General features: G+C 41.6%; 1 long non-coding RNA gene across 3 annotated transcripts in view; it reads left to right on the plus strand.

Annotated features, from left to right (window-relative positions):
• The window catches only part of LOC308393948, a 141,699-nt gene extending 127,432 nt beyond the window's left edge, over positions 1–14,267 (plus strand). The window contains exons 2-5 of one of the 3 annotated variants that reach the window (XR_013971062.1): positions 7,315–7,416; positions 10,081–10,298; positions 10,703–10,748; positions 13,396–14,267. This is a non-coding gene — a long non-coding RNA (uncharacterized lncRNA). Of the gene's footprint in view, positions 1–7,314; positions 10,299–10,702; positions 10,749–13,395 lie in introns of all 3 variants that reach the window. The other 2 variants (XR_013971060.1, XR_013971061.1) reach the window with 2 other exon arrangements.
• The last annotated feature ends 12,470 nt before the right edge of the window (positions 14,268–26,737 follow it).

The following is a 26,737-nucleotide window of genomic DNA, read 5'->3' on the forward strand; positions in this document are numbered from 1 at the left end:
CCACACTGCTTCAATAATGTTGAGGTCCGGGCTGTTGGGAGGCCAATCCATGACTGCTATTGTTCCACTGTGTGTTTGTCTGGTACAAGGACTGGACTGAAAAGGAGTAAAAAAGCAGCCAATGCCCAAAACAGACCTTTCAGAGATATTCAGAAAGCCTGGAGAACTATTGCTGAAGACCTCTCCATTTCAAGAAAATTGGGCTTCTTAGAAGCGAAATAAAGAATTTAAGAGTGACTCATGACGTTTCCATTTTTTGTGTAATCAGTTTGGTCTATTGAATTGGTCACACACAATTTGATAGACCAAATTAGTCATACATATCGAAAACTGAATTTCGAGGTTTCATATTACCCAAAATATTTATTGTTGATGACAAAACCCTTTATTGTAAGAACAAAGAAATGGACCAGTTCTGACAAAAAAAAGAAAAACACATCACCATCTCATGATCTCCAAGTGCAGTGCCACCATATAGTTAAGCATTTAACTTTGCTTAGTTTATGTTTGACCAAGCTCACAGGCATAAGACAACAGCTAAAGTAAAACCATATTAATTAACCATATTAACCATATTAGGAGGTTTTCCCCAAGACATAAAAGAATAATTGTTCATGTGACTGCAAAACCTAGCATACACCTTCTGAGCAGTACTAGAAGTTGAGATTGTCCAGGCTAATATGTTAGCATGCTAACTTTAGTAGGTAGGGGAGACCGGGGATAGTTGTAACATTTTTGACATTTCTGTCTGTAAATTGGTGTCATGGTCCTGCGACCATGACTCAGTGACTTTATGTTTATGTTCTTTATTGTTATTACTTTCATTATTATTCATGGCTGTTTTGGGATGGTTTGTGTTTGGGATTTTAGACACTGGGTTCTGGGTTTGTGCTCCCTCTGTTGGTCCCTGGTGTTAGTGTTCCCCTGTCTCGTCAGGTTAATCAGGTCCAGCTGTTTCCCCCACCTGTGTGTGATTTCCCAGTGTCTCTTTGTGTATTTATAGTGTGTGATTTCCTCTGCTCCTCGTCGCGTCGTCTGTGTTCATACCTGGTGTAATCCCCTGCGTGCTCTCCCTGCTGTTCTCCCTTCATGCTCAGGTTTGCTATTTCTTTGTGTAGTTTCTCCCAGTTAGTTCATCCTTAGTTCTGTTTTACCATCCCCACTTTATATTGGATATTATCAATAAATCACCCTCACACCTGAATAAGTGCTGCGTTTTGAGTCCTCCTTCCGCTCTCCACACGGCCGCTGCCCCGGACCGTGACAGTACGACGCGACCACAACATGGACCCAGCAGCGCTTAACCCGTCCAGGGAGCTACGGGAGACGCTCATCGATGCCACACAGGAGCTGATCGACCTGTGGCTGGAAAGCCCGGGTGGCACGTCCCAGCGCGCTATAGAGAGGCGGCTACAGCGTCTGGTGACCGGTCTCCCATGGCTTCTGGGCTCGCTCTGTTCGTGGGAGCGGGAGTTTCTCCTTTTGGACCTTGGACTACACCCCCCGTCTGCATTCACTTTCGAGCAGCCCGATGCGGTGAGTGAGCGGGATGCATTGCTTTCCCCAGTTTCCGGGACTTTATTTTCTGGGGCTATTCAGAGCGGGATGGGAGACTGTACGGGTCGCTTACCTACCTTCGTGGTAACGGATCCTTCCCAAGTGGGCGTGGCGTGTACAAACCCTCTGTAAAACCGAGAGACTGTTTCTCTGCCGCTCCTTCTGAGCCAGGACTTTATTGCCATTCTCCGGCTCAGTTCTGTGTCCAGCCACAAGCTTCCCAGTCTGCAGCTCAACCGTTAGCCTCCCTACGGACACAATTACCGGTTCTGCCGCCGCTCCAGTTAGCCACTCAGCCACCACCACCGCTAGCCTCGCTACAACCCATAGTTCAGTTAATGGCTGAGTCACAACATTCACACTATTTTTCCACCGCTGTTTCTAAGCAGGGAGATGAACTGTTTTACAACAGACCTGTTCCTCAAAAGCTGGCAACAATAGAGACTGTTGCTCACTCCGGGGCTTCCCCAGAGGCTGGGTTACTGCCCTCAGCTTACTCTGGACCCCTGGAGGCCAAGATGCCAGCTGTGAACTGCACCGGGCTGTCACTGCCTGAGCAGGGTCAGTGCTCTGCGCAGCTGCAGCCCTCCGTATGTGTGCCAGAGGCCCACGTGCCTACTGGTTTTGTTTCAAATGTGCCAGAGGCCCACGTGCCTACTGGTTTTGTTTCAAATGTGCCAGAGGCCCACGTGCCTACTGGTTTTGTTTCATGTGTGCCGGGGGCCCCGGTGCCCACTGGTTCTGCGGCTGTTTTCGCTGGGGGGCCCGAGGAGCCCGTCCAGCCTCCTGTTTCGCCTGCTGGGGGGCCCGAGGAGCCCGTCCGGCCTCCTGCCACACTGACTGCCACGTCGGCTGGGGGGCCCGAGGAGCCCGTCCGGCCTCCTGCTTCTTCGGCTGGGGGGCCCGAGGAGCCCGTCCGGCCACCTGTGGCTGCTTCTCCACCTGTGGCTGCTTCTCCACCTGTGGCTGCAGCGCTACCACCTGCTACTGCCACGCCTCAGCCTGAAGCTTCGTCCTCGCCCGGCCCGGCTTCATCCTCGCCTGGCCCGGCTTCAGCCTCGCCTGGTTCTGGTCCAGCTTCATCCTCACCTGGCCCAGCTTCGGCTACAGCGTCAGCTTCGCCTGGCCCGGCTTCAGCTACAGCTTCATCATCGCCTGGCCCGGCTTCAGCCTCGCCTGGTCCGGCTTTTGAACATATTCCAACCCCCCCAAAAAGACAAATTATGGAATTTTCTGCAACTGAATATTTCATTAATTTTGGTTGGTCTTCCTTGAGTTTGGCCTCATTGGCTCAGTGGGCATTATAACCTACAACTCTTGCAGCAATTTTGAACATAACAATGAAGCTGAAAAAATGTAGTTGTTCACCAGCATCGCAATTCCATTACTTTTTACCATGGCTTACCTTGGTGTGGTTTGCAAAAGTGCTTCAGAAAGATGAGGAAATCTGTTTCTTGCACCCATCCTGATTTATTTCCACTACCAGTATTTCCTACTGGTCCATCTCTGACACAGAGGTCTGCATAATGTATGTGTGGGAACACAAACAGTGGAGGAATTGTGTTGCCAATGGCATTAACCACATATACAAATGCGACCAGTGAACCTCTCTCTGCTGATGTCGTTGCCCCAACTTGTTTAATATAAGTTAAAGTGATAGTGTGGTAAGTTGTAACATCTGCGTTATTGTTACATCTAACCCAGACTGTTGCTGTTACAACTGACCCAGACTCCTATAGCCATGAACTCGCTAACATTACAGCCAACGGCTAAAACATTAGCACTAAAGATCTACACAGAATATATCCCCATAGACATACAAATAACATAATTTAAGTAAGATGAGTTTAACTGCAAAGCAGATAATGCTATTACAAATTGAAATAAAGTAGAAAAACTTACTTTTTGGCATACAAATGACTTTTTTTCGTGTTAAATTGTCTGTGTTTGACGAAATGTGCTGATTTTTCACATGTGATAGCAGAACTGAATTGGGCATGCACAGGACATCATTTGAAACTTAGCCCTGACTGGAGAAATTGGAAGTGTTACAACTGACCCAAGTTACAACTATCCCCGGTCTCCCCTATATGACTGCTACCAAATGCAGAGACATTTACATTGCGTTGATAATGTATATAATTTAGTCTTTTACTGTTTCTATATGTGAATTTTTAATATACTGCTCTGCACATAGTTAGCTTCAAAACAAACAAGCTAGCTTACGAGCTCCTAACCTGCTAAAGCAGTTAAAAAGATGACATATTGCCAACTATATGGTACAGTTTTTATCTTTGAAGTAAGAAAACATAAACTCTTTCAAGTAACCTGTGTTTACATACAACATTTCAAATGACTTGTACCAGTGTGGTAGTTTTTATTTTACTGCCCTTCCTGGAAGTAATAAACTAGCGTAAACATACTTGTACCACTGCTGAAGAGCCCACATTCAGTCCACTTAAAAGTTTGATAATTCTTTAATTTATTTTAGTGAAAATAAGCAGGAAGTAAAACAAAAAGCCCTTCAAAATATATTTGTGTAGTGCTTTAGCGCCACATGTTTTGGCTCTTTCTTCCATCCTAAACTCGCTGACAAACTCCAAACCTTTAACATTCGTTGTTTTCTGTCTTTCTTGAAACGCTTCAACAATCTTTACACCAAAGAGGAAGAAATCTCCTTTAATTTTCCTGCTTGAAGAAAAGCGACTGCTTTAAACATCAATAGAGGGACAAAAAAAGTCATCCTTGTGTTTTTCTCGTTCTATCTGCTAAAGACATCTTACTGAGGAGCGTCTTTGTATTAACTTTTTAAATTCCAATTACAAAGGAGGTTTAAGATCTCTCAGCGGAGTTTGACTTAGAGTCTGTGTTTGATCTCCTCTACTCCGCAGGGACCTCCTCATCTTCCTCCTCTCTCCTCTCTTGCCTCTTCACCTTCTCCTCTTATTATTCCTCTGTCACCCTTCCCAATCTTCCTCAGCTCCTTTTTTCAGTGCTTTCATTCTCTTCATCTCATTCCACATTCACCTCATCATCAGCTCCTTCTCCTCTGCCTGCTCTTCTTTTTCCCCTTTGTTTACCGGTACCTCCTCTCATTTCTCCCTCTTCTTCGTTACCCTTTCCACCTCTTTTTCACCTCCCCCTCTGCTCTTTTTCCTCTCTTACTCTTCTTTTCCCTCTGTGTTTGTCTCACCTTTTGTCTCGCTTCCTTTTCACCTCCTTCTCTCATCTAATCCTCCATTTTCCCTTTTATCTTCTTTCCTTGCTTCTCCCTCTCCTCCCACATATTCTTTGTCTTTTCTTCCTAAATACCACTCTACCTCTTGATTCTTAAGTTATGACATCACTTTCAGATACTGTTCATCTGCTGTAGGTAGTTTTTATCTTTTTCTCTCAGCGTCTTCTTACTCTTCCTCTGGATCTACCTTCCTAATCCTCCTACAAGTTTCATGATCCAGTCCTTTTTCCTCTTTGCTTCTCACATTCCTCTCCTTTTTCCTCCATTCCCACTGATCCTTTGGCTTTTCTTCTTTAGACTTTCTCCTTCCTCTTTCCTCCTGCAGTCTTTCACACCTTACAGCTTGGTAGGATAAGGTGTGTGTGTGTGTGTGTGTGTGTGTGTGTGTGTGTGTGTGTGTGTGTGTGTGTGTGTGTGTGTGTGTGTGTGTGTGTGTGTGTGTGTGTGTGTGTGTGTGTGTGTGTGTGTGTGTGTGTGTGATCAGCAGCCCTCCAGTGGCTGCTTAACGTTCCCTTTGTGGCTTGAATAACAGCAGCCGACAGCTTACACCTTGCTGAATACCTCCACTAACAGTGTGTCGACAGCATAACCCCTGTGTGTGTGTGTGTGTGTGTGTGTGTGTGTGTGTGTACTACGTGCGTGCGTGCGTGTGTGTGTATGTGTGTGTGTGTGAGTAAGAGAGAGGGAGAGAGAGAGAGAGAGAGAACAAATCCGAAGCTACCTATTCGACTTAATAAAGGAGTGTCTCGGTAACCATTACCCCCACAGCCATGCAGAACAAATTACATTTAATGGGGTTTCTTTGCCCCCACAGTCGTTTTCAGCGTTCGTTTCAAAATTTCAATTTAGTGCTTAATGCTAAGGTTTCCTTCAAAGTATTATAGAGCAATATTATACCAATTACGGCATCTGCGAACATTAAATTAAATGCATTAGCACAATATTGGAGGGAAAGGCAGCCGTTTGAAACAAGTTCTGTTCCAAAGCGATGCAGGCAAACGAGCCGGGATATGAAAGCTGCGCAAAGAGGCCTGACGCCCAAACGCAATTATGTTTGTTGTCTTACACTTTGTATCTCCGCTGAATCATTTGCTTTTTGATATTCCATATGGATCCTGTGGAGCTGACCCCATTTTCATTTTACACGGTGCAAATTACTCAGTGAACTCAGTGCCTTTCTGGGCTTTGGACAGTTTTATAAATTGCTATACCATACATATTTTCAAGACCATCCTATGATGTAGATAGTAGACAGTAGTTTATTATATATCACAATGTCCCTGATGATTTTAGATATATATATGTAACCACCCAGATGATATATGTGACACTCAGATGTTGGAGGTCGATGCTTTCTGCCTGTAATAGCCAGTCAAATGGCAGCGAGGCATGTACACAGGATCAAAGCTACCTGCTGAAGTTCAAAGTGAGCGTCAGAATGGGGAACAAAGGTGATTTAAGAGACTTTAAATGTGGCATAGTTACTGGTTTGAGCGCTAGGTCAGACTGCTGATAAAACAGTAACTGAAATAACCACTTGATGCGACCAACTAAAGTTAATTTGTATCAATAAATGGCTTTGAATGTTTAGGCCCATTGAGTAGTTATTATCTTGCTGTCTTGATGAAAGAAAATAATACATACTTGGTACAGTAGTTTGCTGTTGAGCCATGCGACCTTAGGTCTGCAGAGGGTAAGGGATTTTTGGTCGTTATACAGTGGTTTCACTGCTCCGGCACACTTGGAAACAAACTGGAGGACCAAGCAAGCATGTTTGAATATTTGTTATAAAATGGAACAGCAATTTTTAATAGGAGATACACAGAGAACTAAAGTTACGTCGATCATAACTGTTCACAACCTCTTTAACTTCAGCATCCCAGCTGTGGTTGCTGCTGCTCAGTCTGAACTCTGCAGAAGTCCCTTCAGAGATGTTTTCTTAGAGAGTCTGGTAGGCTCCTGAAGTGTGAAAGCTGTTCTGGTGCAGTGTATTACAAATTGGCCGTCTGCACCGGGACCTGTCATCACATGCAGAAAGAATACGGTGAAGCAGCTTAATTAAAATAATGAGATAGTTAGGGCCTATTTTCTTAATGAGACAGGAAAAATGAAGAGTTTTAAGGGAGTGTCCAGTCCCAGATCCAACCTATGAAAGCAATCCACCAAGGTCCAGACTTGACTTCTCTACATGTGGTCATTTTTAGAGGAGGAACTAAACTTACAGTAGGGGAAAAGACAGAAAACCAAAGGAGGAAGAAAAAAAAAACAGATGGCTGGACAAGGACCAAGACTGAAGTGGTCACGTGACGGGCGGCGTGCCATGGAACTTCCTGCTCGCTCTCCCTTTCTGTCGCAGCAGTTGGTGTCACTACTCGCGCCGTCTGCGTGAATTCGAGGCCCCGGCTGAACAGATTGGCCAGTCGGCGAGGATCACTCGCAGAAAACTCTGCTAATCTCCCACCGGCTGCCTCGACCACACTCACATACACTGTCTCTCTTTCTTTCTTCCCTCTGTACAGACTTCTCCTCAAAACTGTGTCGAGGGAGGGCAGAGGATTCAGAAAACATGTCATCATGAGCTCCGTTCCAAACCCACATATCCACCATTCGGAGAAAAAGAGGTACCTACTCTTACAATATAATGCGATGACGTTATCCACCATCTTATGAGGATATCACACCCCAAAATTCAGCCAGTCTGCAAACACATAGTGCTTTCTACAACAATCAATGCACGTATTCGCTGTTTTATATATTAATCATATGTCACAGTAATCATTTTTTATCACTGCCTTTTAGAAAAATGCTGATTAACGAGGGAATAAAGAGGCAAAAGCATCCAGTAGGGAAAGTCAATGTGGAACTGTAAACAATCTTAGAAGAGAACAGCAAATGTCAGCAGTCGTGCACTGAGAGTTGTGATTTTGCTTTTTAACTAGACTTTTTCACCATCACACTAAAGAGAAGTGGCTTCTGAACTCACTTTAGTCCATGCAGCAGAAACAGAGATGTTAAATGAAATACCATAAAACACTATTTTCTTAAAAATCGACAGAAACATGTTACTTTGCTTTCTAACATAGAGTACTGTGCAAAAATCTCAAGCTACCATTTATTCCTTCATGTCAGACTTCTCTGTCAACAGCATCTTTTAAAGTGTTTCTTTGGCTGCGTTTTGGCCCATTTTTAGTCCAGTCCTTATACCTGACCATTTTCAGAGCAATGTTTGTTTGGTAACTTACTTAACACTGACCTTTGACTCATTCTAGAATAAACAAGGCGCCTAAGTCAAGGGATGAACCCGTGCTGTGTCTACACATAACAGTGATCTCAGCAAAAACAATTTTTGAATTGTTCCTTCACAAAAACACATTTCTCATTTCTTTAGTTGAATCTATAAAATTGTCAAAGATAACACAGTTTGACGGATATTAGATGGTATCGTTGAATCAAGAAGGTGACTCTCAAAGAACTAGTGTGAAACATATCTCAGCATGGTGTGCAATGTGTCCTTAAAAATTTTGAGGAAACTGAAAAAGTGGAGGACAAAAGAAGTGTCTCATCAGAAATGGTCTCAGTGGAAGGCTGGTTGTCAAGAAGCCTGCCTTAAGGAAGGAAAACAAGGAGAAAAGGCTGAGGTACGAACATTTACAGGTAACAGTTCAGATGGAGTGATGAACCAAAATACATAATCTTTTATTCAAATCATTAGAAATATCTACAGAGGAGGTCAGGAAAGCGGTACGAAAGTATTCGCAGCCATCTGTAAAACATGGTCATGGTCTGTCGTAGCATTTCAGCAAGTGGTGTTGGAGATTTTGTCAAACTGGAAAGTACCATCAGATTTTGATCAACCATGCCATGGCATCTGGAAAGCATCTGATTGACGACAACATTTTCATCATGGCAATGATCCCAAACACACTGCCAAAGCAGTAAAATCATACCTGGATAGAAAAACACACAGTGGAGCACTATCAGTCATGGATTGGCCTCCCCAGAGCCCGGACCTCAACATTATTGAAGCAGTGTGGGATCATGTTGACAGAGAACAGAACAAAAGGCAGAAACATCCAAAGAAGAGCTTTGAATGTCCTTCAAGAAGCCTGGAGAACTATTCCTGAAGACGACTTAAAGACATGACAAGAAAGCTGCCTAAAAGAGTTCAGACTGTGCTGAAGCATGGAGGTGGTCATGTATGGGCTTTCAGGTGGTTTAGTACTGTATAAACTCAGTTTTTGCCTTATATTCAGTATTTCCATGTATCTTGCACATTTGCAAAGCGACATATGAAAACATTTGCAAAGTACTCTGTATCCCTTTTTTCTGCCACTGTATTATACGCCCGATGGCTTCTCAGGCCCAAGTTCATCCTCTGGGTTAGCTGATTTATTTTATTAGCCTACTTTTTCCATAAACCACTGTTTGGCATTTAAAAGGCTAGAAAAATTATTACTTATAAGTTCACAATGGGAATAAACAACGAGGAAAATGTTATGACTCTGTTATTTTTGTTTGTTTGCTTTTGCCTAAGGAACACCAAAGGGCAAGCCAAAATTTGATGGCACATGTGTATTTATAGTTACACACAATCTCTTTTTCTTCTGCGAGCCAGTCTCACGGCAGTTTTTGAAATAATAATGAACATTTATAATTCTTCAACAAAAATCCCAATATTATTTCATGTGTCTAAGCAGACTTTTAATCAGTCCACTCTTATGTGAACTGATTTATGTCTATTTAGAAAGCACTTAAGAGGTTGGAGGGGATGGTGGGAGATTGAATCATTTCACCACTAACACCAGCTACACATGTCACAGATTTATGCAGATCATTTTTAGTATTTTTAAAAACAATTTTAAAAATATTTTGTGTTTGATTTTAATTATTATATAATAACTTGTTTAAGGTTAGGCCAGAGTCACTAGGCCTAGAGACTGCTTGGAGACTGCCTGCCAGTGGACATTCATGGGGGCTTTGAGGATATTAACAGATATCTGTGTGCTGGTCTTTTAGGGGGAAAAAAATGCAATATGGCAAAATCCAAATCTGATCGATCCAAAAAGCTTTGACAAACAGAAACCAGAAAGATTCCAGTACCAAAATCTTGTCCCTTACTTTAAGATTCTGTAGATTCCCTTTATGGTCTAATGTGTTTATATCTAAGTTTGTGGCTGCATTGAAAGCCACTGAATTTAAGCCTTTTACTCTTGTAATTCTTCTTTATTTTCTTCATCCCACCATAAAATGATTCCCATTTCATCTTTCTCTCTTATTTTCTTCAGCATTCTTCCTGTGTCAAGCCCGATTGTGGGGTTTTTTCTGGCCTTTTTCTTTTCTTTTTTTTTCCGAGAGCCTTGCAGAGCCGAGCATGAAAGTGACTTCCTTGATCGCCTCCGCTGCCCGCGGCACCTGCTCAATCTCTGCACTGCCATGATGGACTCGAGGGTCACGACTCGCTTCCTCCCGGAAACTTGCCTTTACTGAGAGGGGGCTTAAGATGGTGAGACGGCACACATGCACGTACAAAAGCATCACAAACCCACTCTGTCGCGCACACCACACACACAAATGCTCACCTACAAGCACATCCAAAAGTTATCAGCCCAGTAAGCACGCAGAGGCGTAGATGGTTTCTTATTATTTATTAGTGCATTATTATTATCATTATTATTATTATGAAAATGGGGCTGGTGTTTATATGTGTGTTGTCATGGCAAAATTAGGCCCTGGAGACACCTTCTGGTGTGGGAGGAACTACAAAGGTCTGATTTTGTTAAGACTGAACTTTAACGTTAGCGTTACAGTTTAAAGACAGGTGCATTCCCAAATATTATGGGATCTCATTCCATCTCGTACAAGCGTGCAGCTACTTCATCACCTCCTCATTGCTTTTTCTATTTCTAGCTCTGCCAGTCAAGAAGCTCTGTGAAGGTACATCAGAAGGTGGAAGGTATCAGATTCCAGTTCTACAGCTGCTGGTCATAAATTAGCAAACTGCTGTGTATTTTAGGCATGGTTTTCCAAATGATGAAGTCCTTGTGGTACTAGCTGAAGCACATCCCATTATTATCTGCACAACAGTAATTTGTTCATGTTTATTATACACGGATATTATTATATTCACCATCAGTACCTGATTTTGAGTGCCATTTGTCTGCGCCATCTGTTTCCAGGTAAATTCGTTCATTGAGCTTCCTGTTTGGTAGCACTAACTCGTTATTTCAACGTACCCAGAATGTCGAGTCGAGCAGCTGCATTTGAAGCATCTCCATCTGCAGTCAAGAAAAGGAGTTGCAGTAGTGAAGCTGAGAGATGATAAATGTGTGGATATCCATAAAAACTATCCATGAAAAACAAGACTTTTTAAAACCATTTAAAGAGGTTCTTCAGGGAGTAATCACTACCAGGTGTGGCAGGTAGATAAAACTGGGTGTCATCTGTATAACAGTAGTAAATAGACCTGAGTAGTAACGTATAATTAAAATAAAAGAGGACCAAAAATGGATCCTTGAGGGATTCCAAAGCTGATGGAAGCTGTGGATGAGGCCACTCTTTTTGATATAAGGATAACCAGTTTAGAACCTGACCCCACGCTCTAAAAGCTTTAAAACTGGTTCCTTTTAAAGTATTAGGAACTTTGAACTCTAATTCCTATTCCTGCTCACCTCTAATGAACTCTTCCTCGCATATATATTTCATGTCGCAGTCCTACACAAACAGGCAGCACAGCTAGACAAAGGAAAAAGGTTAATTCTTCCTATTAAAACCTTTTTTAAAAGGCAAGAAAGGAAAAAGTAAATAAAAGCACATCTTTGTTTCATTGGTTAACCACAGTCCTAAAACTGTGTGACGCCAACAAGCTAACGACTCCATAAACTTAGATGCAATGTTGCTGCTCTTCTCCATCTCAAACAGCTTCTCTGCTGTATTTTTAATAAGAAGTGCAGTAAAACACAGAGCCGCTCAGCTGCTCGACTCGCTGACTTTGCTGTGTGAGCATTTTTACTGTTTACGAGGAGCACTCTTTCCTTAAAAAGGGCCACTGTGTCACAACTCTGTCATAAATGTATAACAAAGGGGCACAGTACAGTACAGCACAACATCTGTATAAGCTTTAAAAACTGGAATATGTCATTTGGATTGGAGGGGATGGACACGTCCATGGGAATCCCCCAAATGTCCAAAAATAAGAGGAAACAGATTCTATCCTCCCAAACTTGACTGCATCGCAATATCCTCTCACTCTAAACCCAACAATGTTCTTATGAGTTTCACAAAGAAACAGACAAACACAATTGGTACATTGGATTTTCAGTCACCTCATATATTGGTTTTCGTGTCCCGGGTGCTTTCTGCCACATGTCTGGAAGCTATTGTTTTACACCGAAATCATGTTTGAGGTGTTTGGCTCCTGCTCAAAGTGCAAAATGTGGAAAATTACAAGGAACAAGCGCGAGGGTCGTTGAAGCATGCTAGGTCTTCAAACTGCAGATAAATTCATGTCTCTAACCTCAGAAGGAGAGAATATTCAGCACGAACAAACCTAAACATCTGATTTTGATTTCAGAACAGTCTTGCACTGTTCACAGAAACTGGAAAATAAAGGCCAGGGTAACTATAGGATCACATAATTTGTCCTGTATGTTTAGATTTTTTGGTCATAATCAGACAGTCATACATTTGAGACGCTGACACACACTTTCAAGCCTGATCTTTGTTATGAAATTCATCCATCTTCCCCCATTTTTTGGATTACGGGACAGGAGGAACATGTAGATCTCCCTCTATCCAGCCACTGCCTCCTTCTCTCCTGGGGGGGAAACACCGAAACATGATCCCATTTATTCAGCCACTACCTGCAGCCTAGTGGCTTCAGGTTAGGACGTGAACGTGTATCGACCATCAAAAATCCTCCTTTATGTTGCTATATGCAAGTCATTCACTGACACTGGTACACAAGGGAAAAATATTTATACATTTTATGTATTTCAGAATTCACTTGATGGCTTGGTCACACAAGAGTACAAATAGGAAGGACAAAAATCGCTAAAATCCCCCGCTTTGAGCCCAAAGTTGTCCATTGTGGACTTTTAGTTTCAGATTTGTTTCAGGCTAAATTTACGGATTCTTAACACTCAACTACAGGTTAAGAAAAGAGCTTGGCTTTGGTTTATATCTTTATATTAAGTTCTTCACACTTAAGAGCCATGATTTGCTCATTTACCTCCACACCTTCACTCCAACCTTCACCACATTAAGGACACCTTACTTGGTGCATTAACAATAAACACTCACAAGTGAATTACGAGCTGCAAAGCGGACCAATATTAATGTAACTCATGGGACTGTGGGATTCTGACTTTAGTCAGTAGCAAAGTGCTAACATCCATTATGTTATCTCCTTCAAGTTCTTGACATTGGCAAGTCTAACTCCGCCCATCTGGGCTTAACTCCTCCAATGAGATTAGCCCTGCTCCTGCCCTTTAGAGCTGCCGCCTGCAGAGAAATATGTGTACAAGTGAAACTCCACTGTGCGACAAAGCCACACTGGATTTATTAAAATCCACTCCAAAATGTACTTGTGCTTTATCCGGCAGAAAACCAGAGCACCGTTTATACCTCTTGGCTGCGGCAGCGAGGCGGCTGAGGGGAGCAGCACCCAGTGTACTTTAAATGTGTGAAATATGGCGAGGAGAGGCAGCGGAGACCACCAGGTGCTGCCTCTCCACCTCGAGCCGTCCGAGGAGCGCTTCTCCTCTCCAATAACCCAAAGGGCTGAGATGCCACTTGCAGCAGCCGAGCCAAAAGACATTTCAAGTGCGTACTTCAAAGGGGCCTTGGATTATGTTCACGCACGTCTATCCTGAGGGGATCCTTTGAAGGGAAACTTACTGCAGAGCCACTGGTGGCCGCTCAGTGTGGTGTGTGTGTGTGTGTGTGTGTGTGTGTGTGTGTGTGTGTGTGTGTGTGTGTGTGTGTGTGTGTGTGTCTAAACCCATTTTACTCACTGCTCTTGCCACCATGCTGTGGCATTGGGAGGCGTTTGCTCCTGCAAAAGTTTCAGTGTAAACAGAATTTAAAGAGTTTTATTCTAAAAAGTACAGAAGGCACTTGGGGAGTATGGAGTTCCAACTTTCTTTTTAAGCAGGGATATCTGGTTATTGAAAGAACTGATCAAATATTGATGTGTTTTGTTGCACAACATACATGTGAGCGGGCTGTCTATCTTTTTGGTATTCATCTATCTTGGAATGCGAATCATACTGAGGGCAATAAAAGTGAGTAAGATGAAATTTGGATAATTTAAACGTGAATGAATTTCTGGGGGTTTTTTTGTTCATTTTTTTGGTGCTCGTTTGAGATGTTCATACGTGGAAATCTGTGGTGACTGAGGTTAGTGACAGAGGCCTCTGTGAAACAGTGATTGTGGAATTCATAATAAGGGGACATTTGTGTTGTTGTAAACATCATGTGTGCAAATAAATTGTGAAATATTGTGTATTAATATGCATTGATTTCCTGATTATCAATTAATGCCTGGTTAAAGCCACAGACTTGACATAAACAACTGATATATTTTCCCATTTGGAAAACTGAAGCCCACAAACTTCACACCTACATTATTTATAAAAGCCAGCAGGGGGAGACTCCTCTGGTCGCAAAAATAAATCCGATTGTATAGAAGTCTAAGAGAAAAGGATCCTATTTATAACTTGATTTATGAGCCCTGTAAACACTTGAAGCATGAGTTTATGGTCTCAGTTGTTAGTTTTAAGTCTTTATCAATGAAATATGATGCTAATTTTAGAATTTAAACTCCAGTTTGATGTAAAATAGACTTCAAAGTGGAGTAGTATTTAGAGCAGTCCTACTTTGTGATTTATGAGTAGCTGCAGTATGAGCGTGCAGCGTCCCTCAGTCACGTTTGGCACGTCTGTGTTAACAAAGATAGCGATTACTATCATGCTCAGCTCGGGGCTTTATATCCATCTTTCATATACAGTATTTAATCTGCCTGTGTTGTTGCCACCGCTGATAATGGGACACGGATTGTAAAGTTTTTATTGTATGAAATATAAAATTGGGATATCCTGGTTAGCCATTATCAATTCATCCCATGTTGGTTAAAAATGCCCGCCCCCTTAATTTTTCCTCCTTATCTATCTCCCTAACCTTGGAGTCCAACTTTTGGACCATTATTACACTCATAGTTTTTGTCAGTTAAAAGAATAAAAAACATAAAGTATAGGGACCTGGGCCCTTATACTCACTTATTTCTTTTCCTAATGCAAATTAGATGCAAACCAGTGTGAAAGCTGTAAACATTTGGTGATATTATAAGGGACTGGTTTGTGCAATGCACATATTTTGGAGTGTGTATTGGTTTAAAGGGTGATTCTATGGTTTTGAATGTTGATCATTTTACCATACAGGGATTGACTAGCTGCAATTACGTGGTATCAAATGCAAATTTTCTCTTACATCCAGCTTATTTAGCATCTTTCAAAACTGAGCACACAAAGGAAGCTGAAAAAACACTGCATAAAGGACAAAGGTCTATTTGTCTAAAGCCTAAATTATTATGACTAAATAGCATCATTATTCTGTTGTTTATCTTAGACAAGTACAAATAAAATGTCCAAAACTCAGAAATAACAGGAAATGTGTGAACAATCAAATAAGGTAACGCAGACTTTGACTTTGCTGTATGCAGAACAGTCTCCTTCCCTCCATAATGACCCCGCAGTGGCCCGTTCTGAGCCAGGAAGAACCCTCCCATTGGATGAAATGTTTGCAAAAATGCTGCAAATTCATTTTTGAAAGTGTTTGTTGATTGCAGCGAAATCCTTTAGTCATTTTGGAAGCCACAGTCTATCATTTGCAGGTTTTCAGTGACCCATTGTAACATCGGCTTTCGATTCGGTTCAACATCTAAGCACGTGTCACTGCAGAAATGCAAAGGTGGCTGCTGATTAGCAGCTAACAAATTGCACAGCACAGAGGGACGGCAACTAAACATCTGTAGGACACCTGCACTGGCGCATGCCAGGGTATGAAACGCCACTGAAAATAAAGGGTGTATTTGTATGTGAGCGTGTGCGTGTGTGTGTGTGTGTGTGTGTGTGTGTGTGTCTGCGCTAGGGAAAACGAAACAACAGCAACTCTGGCAGGCGATTATCATAATTAAAGCAACATCAATTAAAAGGGTCAATCACAGCGCGGCTGCCACCTTCCTCTGCAGATGGTGAAATTTGGTTAGAGCTACCTCCTCCGCTCCTGAGCAACAGACTGAGGTTTCACTCAGTTTATATGCAACCTAAAAGAATTAGGATACCCTCATCTCCTGGAAATGCTCTCGTTGGGTGAGAGCACTAACCCTTAGTGTCACAGAATCACATGACCTGACCTCCTAATTACACATTAAGTGGTGGTGGCAAAACAAAAACAATGAAAGTAAATCAGAAACGTTCATTTATAATGGATAGAAGTTGACTGGCTCACACAGCAGCATAAAAGACAAAGAAAGTCCAGTTTACGAACACTAAGGTATGGCAATCGAACCCAGCACTTTCACCCAGAAGACTGAGGTTCATGTGCAATGTTGGACAATTTTTGTTGTTGTTGGGCTCCATGAGTGTAAGATGTGATTATTTTTAGCAATATTTTATATATTTCTTGTTTTCAGTATAAGCATTAGTATTATACCCATGAGACTGGGCTACTATTATTGTGTTAGTGCTAGTTATTATTATTAATATTAATAACAATAAGATACTATGTGGCTGTCGTTGATGTGTTTAGGCACATGGACTTTCAGGAGACTCGGGTTGTCTTGTGTAGTGGTGGACATTCTTATTTGATTGCTAGTCATTATAGTTGTTGTTTTAATTTGTTATTTATGTATTAATTAATTAACACATTTCTTTCCTGAGCCTGGTTCTGCTGGAGGTTTCTTCCTGTTAAAAGAGAGTTTTTCCTTCCCACTGTCGCCAAAGTGCCTGCTCATAGGGGGTCATATGATTGTTGGGTTTTTCTTGGTATGTATTATTGTAGGGTCTACCTTACAATATAATGCACCTTGAGGTGACTGTTGTTGTGACTTGGCAGTGTATAAATAAAATTGAATTGAACTGAATTGAATTGTTTGGCAGACAACTAAATTTCTTGGTTGTGTTTAATGACCGGGGATTCTCCCTCGTTCGATCATTATTATTTCGTTTTGGTGGTTGTTTTAGATTCAAACTACAACAAAAAAACAAATACAATGTAAAACACAGCGACCTAATCGCTAGAGGTTAAAAAGATTGATTTTACCTCACACCACCACTTGCTCTCATCATCTTAAGAGGGTGCAGTCTTTTTAGTTGTTTCTGTGAGATGAACCTGGACCAGAAATTTCAACAAAAATACCCACTGTCTGCCTTTTTTAGCTTTTTCTTGGTGACATCACAAATATGTCCTTTTTAAAAAAAATCATTTTAGAGGTCATCAGAGATTTCACTTGGTCTAATGACGCCTCAGAAACTCATTTTTCCTGACTATAAATCACTGGTAGTATTAAAGTCCTAATTAAAATAATTGACTACACCAAGTGTGATTGTATATTGGCAGCAGTTGCACGTAGATTAAAAATCAGTAGCGGTTTATGTAATGTTTTAGGTTTTTGGCAAAGTCCTCCCGTGCCCACTTGACTCGAACTGAGAGGTATTTCCATTTGCAGGCGAATGCTGTGAACTCGAGCAGCTGCAGAGTGAAGCAGGATTTGCTCTCTGTCCTGGAGGTTCACCTTAAAGCAACATGAAGCGATTAGCTGCGGCAGCTCCGGCCAAGGTGGGTGCTGCACAGCGGGCATTTTGCATTTTAATCATGCCAGCCTGGTGACGGGAACTGCTGAAAAAGGACCAGTGGTGGTTCAGACGGATCGACGTGTGGCTAATTTAGGACTTTATCTGTTTCCTCTGCTGTCTTCCACTTGTAATACGGCGTCTAGGAAGCAGCCTTGACAACATTTCAATCAAATATTAGCGGCTACAAATTGCAAAATACAGATATCTGCCCTTTTATCGTCGCTCTCCGCGGCTGTCCCGGGAGATTAAACCTGCAACTTCTAAGATTAACTCGCTTTGTTTGAGGCAATCCCGCCTCTGAGGAAAAGCAGTAAACAAACGAGGTGGACTCAACTTTGCCTTCTCAGACGATTCTCGTCTAAGGCCGCTGCTGACCTGAGAGGGAAAGAGTGGGTGGGTAGAGCGGCCGTGAGGCCCCAGCGGGGGGCCGGCTTCCACCCAAGATGAGGACTGACACTGGGGTTCAGGGGTTAATTTGTGTAACAGGCGAATTTGCATACAAATGAAAAATGACAGAATTTTTCTGTTCTCCGCAACTTTCAATGTCATCCGCATCAAGCCGGCTCTATCTGCCGCCTCCCCCAATCCCCCCTTCACACCGTTTGAAGAATATTCATTACTTGTGAAGCTGGGGCACCTTGTTTGCTATTAATCTCCACCGCAGGTCAATGACTTAATTTGCTCAACTTTATCAGTGGTGCCATTCACTTTTTCTTTCTTCCGCCGCCCGTCCATTCCCTTTGTAGCTTTTTCTAAAGTGCTCTCATTGCTTCTCTTCATAGAGACCAGCTAAGCTTTTTAAAGCACAACAAAGGCACAGTAACTCTGGTCTCTGAAAGAGTTTTGAAGACATAAATGAATTACTTGAGAGGGAAATATACGCCGGCCCTCTACATCGCGCCTTCTTCTCTTCTCCCGCAACACCCCAACAACTTCAGGAGATTTCCTCTCAAATCCCCCCCCCCCTTCTCTCTTTCGCTCTCAGTCTTGATTGGATTGATTGTTTTTCTAATCCAGGGGAAATTACTTGCAAAAAGGGGTCACATAGTCATGGTGAAAATAGTGACAGAAGGCGTGAAGTGATGAGAGCTTTTCTGCTGAAAGACATAAAGACTGCACATACTGTAGGTTAATTTGACATACAGTACGTCTTGTCTCTACTTTTGCCGATTGAATGCCTTTACAGACAAAGCACAGCACTCTTTTTAAAACAATTTTACTGATAATTTTATGAAATGTCCTGTAGAAATGGACCAGAACTACATTAATTACCTTAAGATCCCTTTATGTTTTGATAGCTACTGTTTTGGATCTCTGTGCTTATTTCATTATATAAAGCTCTCACATTAAACTTAACCCCAATATTGGTTATTTGTGTCCATTAAGAGGCAGCACAATGTTAATTGTTACCATGCAAGTATTGTAACACGTGGATTAGAAGTCTTGGTCACCTAGAGTCTCAAAATCTTTCCTTTCACTCCATCAAAAATATCAATAAAGCACTTGGGATAGTGAAAATGTCTTTTAAATATAAAAAGAGAGCCTTAATTCCAAGCAGCTAAACCTCCGAAGCAAAACAAGGAAGATCCTAAATAAGTTCCGGCCTGTTTCAGTTGTTAATGCATTCCCCATTGACGTCCATGTTAACATTCTCAATATTAGGGCACAAATAAATGTGTTTACATGCCTAGAAGAAACTATTTAGCTCTTTGTAGCTAACATAACCTTTTATGACGTGTTGAAATAAGGTTTTGTTAAAACTGAGTGTTTTACATAGTTTGATGCAACGCCACATTCAGTGACTCGTGAAAATCGTTTTGCATCTGGGGTGTCACATGTTCAGACTCTGTGTTGAGCACATTTTGTTTTAACCGTTTTTTGCTAGCCCAAGTAAGCATCCCAGTTAGTAAACCTTAAATTACAGACCACCTCCTGTCAAAAATGACAGCAACATGGCCGACTGTCCATACGTGAATCGCTAAAACTGTAGACCAGAAGCTTAAGGGGTAGTGTAACTTCCTTCTTTTATATACAGGCTATGGTTTGGCTTGATTAAATGATACTGAATGAATTTGACACAGTCAATTAAAGAAAAATGTCTTTAAAATGCAGTTTGCACTGGTTAGCACTGTTGCTCCTCTGTGTGGAGTCTGGATGGAACGTGAGCATGTCTGTCTCTATATATTAGCCCTGAAATGGACTGACGGTCGATCCAGGGTGTACCCACCTCATGTATAAACTCCAGCCCCTTTGCAACCCTGAGTCAGATCATTGCAAGAAATCTGTTTTTCTAACATTATATCCACCGTTTAATTCTCAAATATTATCTATTTGTTCCAGTAGCATCATCAAGAGTATGTGCCGAGGATGTTGAAGGGAACATGAATCAGTTAATCAGATTGAAGGAGAAGCCTGTTAAAGCTCCAGTGTGAGCTTGAAATAATCAAGCACATTCAAAGTATCTCAGAATGTTTTGCTTCCTCTTAAATAGTCTGAAATGATGGATCTGCACGCTCAGTTGTCCAGGATAAGTGGAACAAACAAATTAAAACTTGGGCGCTCCTTATGCATGCATGAAGTATCAGATAGATAATGCAGGATTAAATGTATGTGGTGGAGTATTGCAAGAGCATGATACAAGAGCGGAAAATCCATACATTTGTTTACCTCCCTATACGACGCAGATCTGGCAGAGCTTCAACATTTGTTTATTTTCAACAATATCTGAGAGCCTGTAAGTGAATCCCTACATATGAGACACATATTGTGCAACGCTGTGAGTAAAGGCTAAACATCCTGAAAGAGAAATTACTGTAACTTTGTTTTTCCTCTCTCGCTCTCTCCTTTTTTTCCTCCCTTTTTGGCTCCTGCAGGCATTTCTAGCTTCATTAAGAAGCTCCTCTCCTTCTTCCAGGAGAGGAAAGTTGAAGGGAAAGGCAAAAAAAAAAAGTGCAAAAGAAAGTATAAAGAGTAAGGCAAGAAAGTAAGAGAAAAAAATGTCTTGTGAACCATTGTTTGGCTCTTTATGCAAAAACCTCCTTTGTGTTTCAAACTCTTGATCCCCCATAGGCAAAGGAGAGGGGTGTATTGATCTGTGCTGAAAGGAGACAGCTCTTTCATCACGCTTCCTTCTCACCTTAGACGGCTTTGAGGGGGCTCCTTCAGGATCGCAGCACCCTCGTCTGGCTACTGGCCAGAGATTAGGGCAGCGATAACCTACCCAACCCTAATAGGTAGCGAACTAAAGCAGAGGCTGTCTAATTAGCGCTGATCAAAGTGGAGGACTTTATCCCCAAAACAAACCTGTACATTTGAATGTGCTTAGGAGACTGGGAATGAAAAGGGTAGAGGAGGTGGAGGTGGAAAGATCAGGGAAGAAGTTAGAGGTTTTGAACTTCTTGGAGATGTGGTGCTTTTTTCCCCTCTTTTTTTTATAATGATGATATGCGTGACCTCGCCTCTTGAACATTTCTTCTTTTCTACTTTATCTGCATGCAAATATGTAAGCACTGAGAGGGCTGTGAGAGCAGCACAGAGGTTACTCAAGAGTGGGAATGCTTGCCTCAGATTTCTACCTGCCTGCACAATTAAAACTGTGTGTGGTTTTCAGTGAAGATAGCAATCCTTTTTAATGCTTATATGACTGTATTTCTATGAATTTGTGGGGTCTTTTTTTTTGGTTCAGCACAACAGCATGTACAGAAACAATTGTATGCTATTCAACCCAGAGAACGCTTCGTCACAGTTAACTGTTCACTTGCAGTGATGATGATTTTGCTAGGAAGTGTCAGTGGATAATCACAATACTTGCAAGTTATTAGCTATATGTCTGGATCACATCAAAGTACAAAAATGTTTTAATTACTCTTGCTAATTTTGCCCTTTACAACAACTTTAGAGGAGGGGAACCTTTTTATACCAAAACTGGTTGTGTAAAGATGTGCATCCCAGATGTGCATCCCATCTAGTATCAAAATGACATCTACAAACACCAAGCTAGCTAGCTAGCAAATGCTAGCTTTAGCTGCTAACACTAACTCTAACCAGCTATATCATTTTGTTTAAATATAGTGATACATAGTTTTCAAAACTAATGGCTGACCATAAATCTGGCTAAGTCTATATTTTATATGGTGTACATGAATTTATCCTGTGAGATTAGCACTTCTAAAGTATACAAATATCGAGACTACAGACACCAAACATATATAGAACTGAATCTTGAGCCACTGCTCATTTCTATAAAATTTCTTCTAAGCAGCCAGACTTTTTTGTACTTTTTAAAACTAGTCTTGAGCAATGCTTCTCCAGGCTTTCTGAAGGTCTTTCAGAGGGTTTTTTTTTATTTTATTTTCCTTTGTTTTTTGGGTTGGGGTTTTCTGTTTGTTTGTTTTTTAGACATTGAGTGCTTTTTCACTCACTTTCAGTCCGGTCCTTGCACGTCAACATTTTGAGAGGAACAGAATCATTCAAGCATAAAAAAACCACACCCAACTCAAGGGATGAACCAGCATTTTATCTACACATAACAGACAACCTAACATGAACCAATTTCAAATTCTGTCTTTAGGCACTCTGTTACTAGCAGCCTGTCACATAAACAAATAATTTGCTCCAGTTTCTTTAGCTGAATCTCGGGAAGTGTCAAAGACAGTTTAACAGACATAAAATAGTATTTTTGCATCAACAAGGTGATTCTCAAAGAGCTATCGGTCAAAGATTTGGATATCTAAACATTTTGTGCATTGCATACTTAAACAAATTGAGGAAACTGGATAAGTGGAGGACAAAAGAAGAAGTGCCAAAAACTATTTATAGCAGATGAACAGCATCTAGAATGGTCTCAGTGGAAGGATGGCTGTCAAAAGGGAAACAGGGAGAAAAAGCTGAGGTAGCTGTTCTGTTTCACTCCCAAAAGCTAAACTGTTACCTCTCTGAAAATGAGCTTGACTACTTTTTCTCTCCGTCTTTCCATCACTGAATGGCCCACATAGGCTGATGTTTTTCAAAAATACTGGAGCCCACAAACTCTCAGCATTTTCAAAACAAGATTACATCGCAATAAGAAGTATGATTTCCAGAGGACTTGGTCACAACTAAAAAACAACAACTTTAAGTGTCTTTACTACAACCACCCAGAAGAATTTGTGTGACTCCTGTCACGTCGTGGCTCAAGAGTTGGGAGTTCGCCTTGTAATCAGAAGGTTGCCGGTTCGAGCCCCGGCTCAGACAGTCTCGGTCGTTGTGTCCTTGGTGGTGTCTGGGCCCTCTGACTACTGGTGGTGGTCAGAGGGGCCGGTGCCAGTGTCCGGCAGCCTCGCCTCTGTCAGTGCACCCCAGGGTGGCTGTGGCCACAATGTAGCTTGCCATCACCAGTGTGTGATTGGGTGGATGACAGGTTGTGTAAAGCGCTTTGGGGTCCTTAGGGACTAAAGCGCTATACAAATACAGGCCATTTACCATATAGTTTCCAGTGTGAGGAACTCTCCTGCAGGGATGTTTTTGGCAAAAAATTATTCCTGAATTTTATGTTGCTGTTGGTTTTGGGTGCGGTCTAAAACATCCATCAAAATCCTCTCACCACATATGCTTCACATCATCTTCACACTGTAATCGAAGCACTCCCATTCATTAGTTTTTCCAATCGTTCATTTAGGTCTTACCTTCATTTTTTATTTTTTTTCCACTCATCTTTTGAAGGCAACATCTGTCCCGAAAATCAAAGTCTTTCCTAATGGCTTCTTTTGAGACCTGGTGGAGTTCTAACCACAATGAAGTCATAATGTCGGGGCTTCAAAAAGCCGAATCTGACGCCTGACTGACTGCACTCTGAGATAAGGATCACACTAAAGGTTTTCTGCGGCAAAACCTCATATGTGAAAGCAATTAGTGTGATTGCAAAGAGGAAGGAGAAAAGTGCAAATGTGTCACAGCTCAAGACATCAGAAGTGTCTCGCTTTTCATGGCGGAAACTCTTTAAGGAGACCAGACATGGAGGTATGAACCTTATGATGGGTGTTGCAGACGGAGAGAAATATTGCTTCCAGCCACTTTCTGATGGGCTTAAATTTCTATCTCCTGTAATTTCGTAGCTCTCTAACTCAGATGCTGCGTCTTGTTCTTGGTGGCTTTCTCTTCTGCTAGAATTTGTTTCTTTCACCATCCACCCATTCATGAGATCATCAGATCTTCTCCAGTCGAGAATTCAGCGTTTCCTTCATTAGGTGGCGTTCCGAGGAGGGCAGAAGCCCAGTGCTGCTGATGAGGAGACCGCGGCAAATGTGCTGAACCTCATCCCATTTCCCATCAGACATCCGCCAGACTGTTTGATGCAAATGTACAAATTGCCACGACTGTGAATGTATTTGAAATTTGATCACATTTCATACCCGCGCACTCAGCCTCTGCCCTGGGAACTTCACACAGCATCAAAAAAACATACGACGCCCTGAGTTTACTCCTAATGAATTCCTGATAAAATAAAGTTTATTTTCCCATATTTATTTATTTATTTTTTTAAGTTTTGTATTAAATTTACACATTTCCAAGCATTCAAGGCCAGCAAGATATATGCGCCGTGTCCTAATCTAAATGGAGGGAGAAAATTTGGCAGTCCGGTTTTGCATATATTTTACCCAAAATATTAGATGCAAGTGTTTGGCCTCACAGCTCCTAAAAGTTCTGAAAGTAGATGAACACACAGAGTTTCCCTCCTGCTCTCATTTCTCTTCAAACTGCCTCTCTGCTCCTTATTTAAGATCCCCGTCTACCTGTGATCCTCGACATGTGTGAGCCCCCTGTCCTCTGGCATTAAGCATATGCTCCAAACATATGTTCCACACAACATATGCTCTGCTAAAGCTGCCGTTAGCTTCTGCTTTGTGCCAATATACAATCCTGGAATTTCTTAATGGAATTCTGCATCCAGGAAATATTCAGCACCTTTCTGAGAAATTTGCACTATCTGTGATTTAGGGTCGTATTAAAGAAAAATGAGGAATTTCACACCCCGTGAGGCAAAATAGCATCCAGGAAAGTCAAATGAGGTACATTATGTGTATGTCTGAGTGTGTGTGTGTAGCCAACACACAGGGTGGATTATTACCCATTGCCTCCGTGCATTAAGCTTCTCCTCATCCAATGCCAAAGGCCTGACCCAAATATGGCTGAAAGACAACATGTGACCTGCTTAGCGTATTACTCCCGGCGGTGCTTGCTCCAGGCTGTGGTGGCGATGGTCCGGCGCATGTGTGGGGGGTGGGGTTGTGGTGGTGTACAGGGAAGGTGGGTGTAGGCATGATGGTGGTGGTGGGGGTTCAGTCTATTAGTGGGAGAAAGCACAGATGCCGGCAGATGGCTAGCATATTGTCCAGAGCTGACCCGAGCGCTGAATAATTTGTGGAAAGTTCAGTACTCTCAGGTCTGCAGACTGACTTCACCTCCAGTCTGCTGGAAACAGATGAGAAATTTGCAGAATTAGTGGTGAGATGAAACAAAACTGTAAGTAAGTAAATGTAAGTAAATGAGCAAAAAGAATAAGACTGGGCATTTCATTGTTGGATGTTTTTTAAGGAATAATGCTTTGTGAAAGGAGTTTAAACAGCAGACTTGCAGTGCTGGAGGTTCATATCCAGGTTTAATATTAATTTTTTGGGTTTATGAAACTGTCATTGTGTTTCTGCACATCGCTGGTCTCACTGATTTTAGTAATTTCATGCTGCTGGAGATATACCGGTCGCTCTTTATGTCGCTCCTGTTGAATAACAAGATTGTAAAGGAATTTAAAAAACAAAAAAATACCCTTCTTTTCTTATCACACCCTTTTTGTAATTAAGCATGGTTTTGAACTGGTTAATTTCCAGCACAGCTGAAGCAAAGTCTCCTTCTTTTGTTAAAGGAATCAAAGTTGAAGGTTATTTCAGTTTCCAAATGCAAAATTGCTGCTGTGATCAAGCGTAAAGCCATCAATTGATAAACAAGCACGCTCAGAGAGTTCAACTCCCCCTGAAGGGCAAGGGTCAAAGTAAAAATGTCGTTTTTATGTTGTTTTTATTACAATATGATAACGTCAGCCTGATATGGTGTCATTGCGATGTCATACAGCATCGTATTGAAAAAACGAAAGGTGTGTTGTACAGCTCTCATCATGCCCTTTCATATGATATGTTACTCAATATGGTTTCTTGATATTTCCTTTCAAGGTCAACTTTGAGCTTGGGTGCTAGCAGTGAAATTCAAAGCCAAATGCTTAACCAAGCTAGGTACTCACGTCCACCAAGGCCTAGTATGTTATTGTGAAGCTTAAAAAGATCCATAAAAAATTGAAGGTAATATAAAGTTTCTACTTATTTTTACGTCCGATGTGATCCTGACCAAATTTTCACCATTAATACAAATCTACATACAAACTCAATGGTGACCAAAAGTCATGATCCACCCCACATGAAAGTTCAAAGTTCAAACATACACATAAATACAGTATATAAGTATATAAACAAAACAAAACAGAGTTTGTAGTATTTTAATGAGCTTAAGAGTCAATATCTGGTGTGATCACCTTTATTCTCTAACACAGCCTGAACTCTCTTAGGCATTTCTCTAAGTAGTCTTCAGGAATAATTCTCTAGGAGCTCTGAAAGTTGTTTTGCCAAACCATAGAAAGGATGCTGGGGATCATCCTCCCCTGTTGTCTTCAGTGGGCATCCACACCCTTTATTTTGCCTTCTTTTCTTTTCACACTGTATCGAACTGTTTATTTGGCCACTGTTAATATCCCCACTACCTCTCTGAATTGTCTTGATCGTGGAGAGTAAGGATGGCCTGTTTTACCTGCATTAAAGAGAGAATGCATATTATCTCCAGACCTTTTTACCAGCTGAGAAAATGATGTATTTCTGAATTAATTACACTGTTCACGAAACAGCTTTACACTGGATCCATATACAGTGGTTTAAAGTGGCCTGTATCTTCTTAGCTATCAGTCCAATACACTGAGATCAGGATCTGTTATTCAAGAGAGACCTGTGTACAATCCAACACTAACACAAAGACTCATACGTGTTCATAAATTTTAAAATGCATGTGCAAGTCT

Source organism: Rhamphochromis sp. 'chilingali' (genome assembly GCF_963969265.1).
Source record: "Rhamphochromis sp. 'chilingali' genome assembly, chromosome: 3".
Classification (NCBI taxonomy): domain Eukaryota; kingdom Metazoa; phylum Chordata; class Actinopteri; order Cichliformes; family Cichlidae; genus Rhamphochromis; species Rhamphochromis sp. 'chilingali'.